Source organism: Chiloscyllium punctatum, chromosome 15, assembly GCF_047496795.1.
Source record: "Chiloscyllium punctatum isolate Juve2018m chromosome 15, sChiPun1.3, whole genome shotgun sequence".
Lineage (NCBI taxonomy): Eukaryota > Metazoa > Chordata > Chondrichthyes > Orectolobiformes > Hemiscylliidae > Chiloscyllium > Chiloscyllium punctatum.
In genome coordinates, this window is record NC_092753.1 from 81,804,627 (window position 1) to 81,810,626 (window position 6,000).

The window sequence follows — 6,000 nt, forward strand, 5'->3', positions numbered from 1 at the left end:
TAGAACATAGAACATAGAAGAATACAGCGCAGTACAGGCCCTTCGGCCCTCGATGTTGCGCCGATCAAATATCCTGGAAGGAATTAGCATCCCTATTACCCGTGCCATTTTTAACCTTTTGTGCACCTGGATGAGCACTGGTGCTCCAACACTTCCCTGAATGGTGAATTACATTTAACTAGGACATGAGAGATAAGGGGAAATTGATGCCCCATTTGGTGTCTGAATGTCCTGGTGGACAGGATAGTCCAGAACAGCGATGTCCACTTCCTCAGGACTGGCAAAGGAGACCATTATAGCAGACCCAGCCAGCTCAGACCAAGGTCGCTTCCAGGATCAGCGTAGTCCCCTCCATGTGAATGCCCAGCAAGGTAGGAGGAAGGTCAAATGGGTCTATTACTTTCTCCACACCAACTTCTCTCTACTTCCTCACACTCACTTTATTCATTCTATTACACTTTCCACTAAGGTTTATGCTCTACCATGCTTATGCATGTTACATTTTCAATGAGTCTATGCTTCCCGCCCCCAACCTCTCGCCCTGTTAACCCAGCATGCCCTCAATACTGCCTGCTGGTTCATTTAGGACACCTCAGTACCTCCCTCTACCATCTGCACCAGTACTGATAGCTGTGCCGCTCACTTTCATCCCAGATAATACATCCCTTTTTCTCATTACAGGAGAAAACAGTCCATGGGTGGGTTGAGGGAAGAGGGAGATTAGGGTGACATTAAACTCCAAAAGGCAACACCACCCCAGCCCCAGTGAGGAGACAATCCTAGTCCCCAAGGAAGACTGTTGTCATTCCTGCTATTGAGATATTCATGAATTGCCAACTGAGCAAATTCTATTCTTCATCCCTATGCAGTTCTTGCATTAACCACATAGGGCATACATCCAGCTCATGGATAATGTGTAAGGTGACCACGCAGCAATACAATCAACTAGTAAATCCCAAAGTAAAGCTTTAACATGCAGGAGTGTCCTCTGAGTAGATTCTGGAAGGGTACCAGGAGCATTCTGAGAGGCTGGCTGATGCTGGATCCAAGTAATGGATGTGGGGCTAAGCATTGAAATGTTGTTGGGCAGCCAAGATGGTAATTCGGAGGAGATAGAAGTGAAATGAAGTCAGCAGGTACTCATTCTTGCATTCACATTGGGATTGGCTGATATCTGGCTTCCGTGCTGTATGAGGTGGAATAGAAAGCCGCTTATTGATGTAATATTAACGATGGGGCAGCATTTTAGTTGAGTGGTCACCACTGCTGCCGCACAGAGCCAGGGACCAGAGTTCGATTCCAGCCTCAGGTTACTGCATGGAGTTTGCACATTCACCCTGTGTCTGTTTGGATTTCCTTCCACCGTCCAACGATGTGCAGGTATGATGTGATAATGCTAAATTGTCCAGGGATGTTGAGGCTAGGTGGGATGGTCTTTGGAGGGTGAGTGTGGAGTCAATGGGCCAAAAGATCTGCTTCCAGATTGTAGTGATCCTATGAACTATGTGAGCGCTGCAGTTAGAGGCTAATTAGCAATAATCCCCCATTAATAGGCACTTTGCCACTCCCTTACAAGAATTACAACTTGAAAATTTAATATGTCTGAAAACATTGTTGAAAAATGTGAAGAAAAGTCTGGCAAAAGTTTTCATGCATTTCTCCAAGATTTATCACCATAGCGCATGTCATTCAGACCCCTAAAAGATGTTGCCCAGGGTTCCAAAGCTGCAAAACCCTGCAGAAAATGGTGTTTGATGCTACAATTAGGGGACCACTAATAGCATCCCCTAATTCTGGACATGTCCACGAGAGGAAACAGTATTTCCATATTTACCTTCTCAAGACCATTCAGAATTTTATCATTTTAATCAAACCCCACCCCCACCCCCAGCTTTTTTAAACTCAGATTGAATTTTGCTTGTATTCACCAAATAATTCTATCCTCATACAACAATCTGCTCTTTCCAAGCATCAATCTAGTAACCCTCCTCTGAAACACCTCAAAAACATTTACATGCTTTGTTAAATAAGATGACCAAAACTACACACAATACACAGAGACATGGTCCCACAAATGCCCTATGTAACTGTTGCATAACATCCTAAATTTTAATTTGGCCCATCTCTGACTCCTCCCATCCTTGACATCTGTTTCCAGTTCTAGGGGTAGATTGGCCACCATTATCCACTATAAACCCACTGACTCCCAGTTACATCCTCACACACTGCTTCCTCCAACGACTCCATCCCATTCTCCTAGCTTCCAATTCTGTTGCATCAGTTCTGATGATGCCATCTTCCGCAGGGGAGCCTTAAAAATGTCTACATTTTACGTCAACCAAGGGTCCCCCACCACAGTGGTTGACAAAGCCTTGAGTCACATTTGACCCATTTCCTGCATTCCTACCCTCACCCCTTCTCTCCCACAAGTGATTGCTGTTGTCCTCACCTAATATGCCTCTAGCATCCACATCCAAAAGATCACAAGCCGCCATTTCCAATAGGATGCCACGACCAGACATGTCAGCATTTTGCAGGGATTGTTCCATCTGGGACACTTATCCACTCCTTCTCCATTTCAAATGCTACCCCCCCACCCAAATTTCCCACTGCACTTTCCATGCAATCTTACAAGGTGGAACACCTACCCATTTATTTTCTTCCTAACTATCCAATGGCCCAGACACATCATCCAGATGAAGCAGTGATTCACCTGCACTTCACTCAATGCAGTCTACTCCATTCACCATTCAGGAGGTCTCCTCGACATTTTGTTTTCATAATGTAGACTGAGCTATCACTGCAGTACTCCACTACAACTGTCGAAGCTAGAACAGCATCTCATTGCCCATTTGGGAACCATGCAGCCTGTGGCACTCCGTACAGAGTTCAATAATTTTAGGGACTGAGCACCTTCAATGTCCTTTACCCATCTCTGCATCCTAGGCTCTGTCATCACAAGGGCTGCTTTCAGTACAGCCAACCCATTTTCATTAATGGTCAACCATAAGCATATTTTCTTTCTCTCTGGCTTACCATTATCCATCCCTTTGGCTGCTTAACTATCATTCTCTCCCTGAGCTCTGTCTCCACTTATCGCTTACTCCTTTCCATCCTCACCTATCTTCAGCTATATTCCACCTTTTCCTAGCTATTACTAGATCTGAAGGGTCACTGGACCTGAACCTGAAGTGTTAATTGTTTTTCTCTCCAAAGATGCTGCCAGAAATGCTGAGTTCTCCATCAGTTTCTGTTTTTGGTTCTAAATTTTAATGTTCCTCTCATAAAAGGATAGCATTCTATGAGCTTTCTTAGTGATTTGTTGTATCTACATTCTAACTTTTTCTGACTTGCATGTGAACAAGGTGCAGAAGTAGGTAATTTGCTACCTCATGATAAAAACAATGACTGCAAATGCTGAAAACCAAATACTGGATTAGTGGTGCTGGAAGAGCACAGCAGTTCAGGCAGCATCCTCATGCCTAGTCTACCATTTAGTTATATCGTGGCTGATCTGATGGTAACCACAAATCCATTTTGTTGTCTACTACTGGTAACATTTCACTCCTTAGATCAGCAAATATTTATCTATCTCATCATTTGAAAATATTCAAAGACTTATCAGGAATATAGAAAAAAAAAAGTTGCCACATTTGTTTAAATGGCCAGTCCAGGTTTTACATTTTCTCATCAGAGAAAACATCCTCACCCTTTAAAAGAACCCTCGGGACTTTATATCTTTCCATAAATTGAACTTTTCCTCACCTAAATGCTAGTGGACACAAGCTTAGCCTATCCAACATTTACTCTTATAACAACCTGCCGATTCCATGTACTATTTTAGTAAATCTTCTCTGAAATGCTACCAACACATTCATATTTCTTCAATATTCTGTGCAGCATCCAAAGGAATTCTGACCCGTTCCCTGAGTAATTGAAGCATAACCTCCCTAAAATGTTTTTCAGTTTCTTGTGTAGCTAAGGATGGCTGTTGCTTTTGTATCAATGTGTGAAGTTTCGTCTCAGACCTGGTAAATAGGCAAGTGCGGCAACAGCCATCCTTGGCTGCACATTGTTATATATTAATAGCTTATAGATTTCTTCACTCAAGGCAAGAACAGGGCAATTGGCAACTATTTCAAGGTGATAGCATGGGCAGTCACAAATTCCAAATCCAGTACTGAAGTAGTCAAAATTCATGGGAAATTCTGTAGAAAGAGAGGAAGAATTTTAGTGCAGATTATGATTATGGCTTTACGTCATGCTGTGATACAAGTTATTAACCATCTTTGTATCATTAGAACTCAAGAGGTGGTCACACTGGAGCTAACAACTAATGTAAATTAAATGCACCACCTTGGTTATAGCTGATCAGTTTGACCTTTGTTAATTTCTGGAACATTTATTTGTTTAGTTTAGCTGGCCTTAAACATTGTAGGGCTCTGCTGCCATAACATCATGATTTTATACAAAATAATTGTAATTTATTGGACAAAAAACCTGCCCGAGACAATATTACCTGGGCTATTGTCAAGTAATTTTTAAAGTTTTCCTACCCAACTGAATCATGGGTGAATTAGGGACATTCCATAATTTTCTAATATGACATGGCAGCAAAGACTTTACATCTTAGTTAGCATTTAATATGACAATATTGCTTTCGATGATGCTGCACAACAAGGTTATGGTGTCCTTGGCTATTTTTTTTTTCCAGACTCTGAAAAGTCGAAGTTTGAAGAATCTTAGGGCCAATTTGATTATAGCTAACAGATAAAACCTTTTGCCAGAGGCAGTAAGTTTAATAAAAACACTTGTACAATGAAAGGGGAGTTCTCCCAGCTCAGCTTTTCTCTGGTTTGATTTGGTGTTTTCCAGTCTGGTTGTTCACTGAAAACAATTAGGCAGTTTTGAAGTTGACGAACCCAAAGAAACAGGTCCATGCTGAAACTGTCTCTCTGATTTCTCTCATGCTTGAACCTGTGTGTTTGATTTTAATCTTTTGTGCCAAGGGATGTTTAAGGGCATTGTTGTAAGTATCTGGAACAGCATCATTAAATTGGGATGGACTGTTAGGTTTTTGGTTTTTGATTTTGCTTTGGACATCTAATGGTTAAGTTATTTGTTATTCTGTTCTTTTTTGTTTGTGTTTCATTTGGTAATCTTGTAAATAAATTGTTTTGTTTAAAAATAAATGCATCGCTCCTGAATATCTGCATTACACCTGCTTAAAACAACGAGCAAAGTTAGGGTCTGGGCTACTTTCTTGAAATGTTTTGAGGGGTTCTGGCCTGGTCCATAAAGCTAATTATTTAGCAACTGTTTCACCTTCAAACCATAATGAGCTAGGGTTAGGGTTGAGAAAACATTTACCAATTTCTTTTGTTCATGGGTAGAAAACACCTATAACAGAGGTCATTCCAATGGACAACCCATATTTCCATTGTTGCTACTTTTTCACTTCTCACTGATTTTGATACATCTGAGCAACTGAAAGCCACATCACAAATCAAACTCTAACCCAATTATCTTGATCCATGTACAAAGGAACACTGCTTTTTAAGCACAAGCATTCATTGACAAGTATATGAAATACCTCAAGACATGATGAATGGTCCAAGAGATAAATAATTCCTGTGTAGAATTCACCTTTATCATCAACGAGAGGGATGGTACTAGTAACTGAAATAAATATAGTATGGCCTCTTCCACAATTGCGCAATCTGTACATATTATTCCCATGGTTGCAATCTGCACACAAATGCAATGAAAGCTCTCGATCATTAACACAATTCTTCCATAGACTCCCTCTATGAGAAAAGACCTTGTTTGAAAATGTAGATACAAAATGTGTGACAATTTACAAACTAATTTTTAAGGTCGCCTCAAGTAGGACATGAAGTATTTCAAATTCTCTTTTGAACTTCAGATTAAGAAACAAACCAACATCACTACTATATGTTCAGTCTGGACATTATAAACAGTTCACACAAAATCACGACA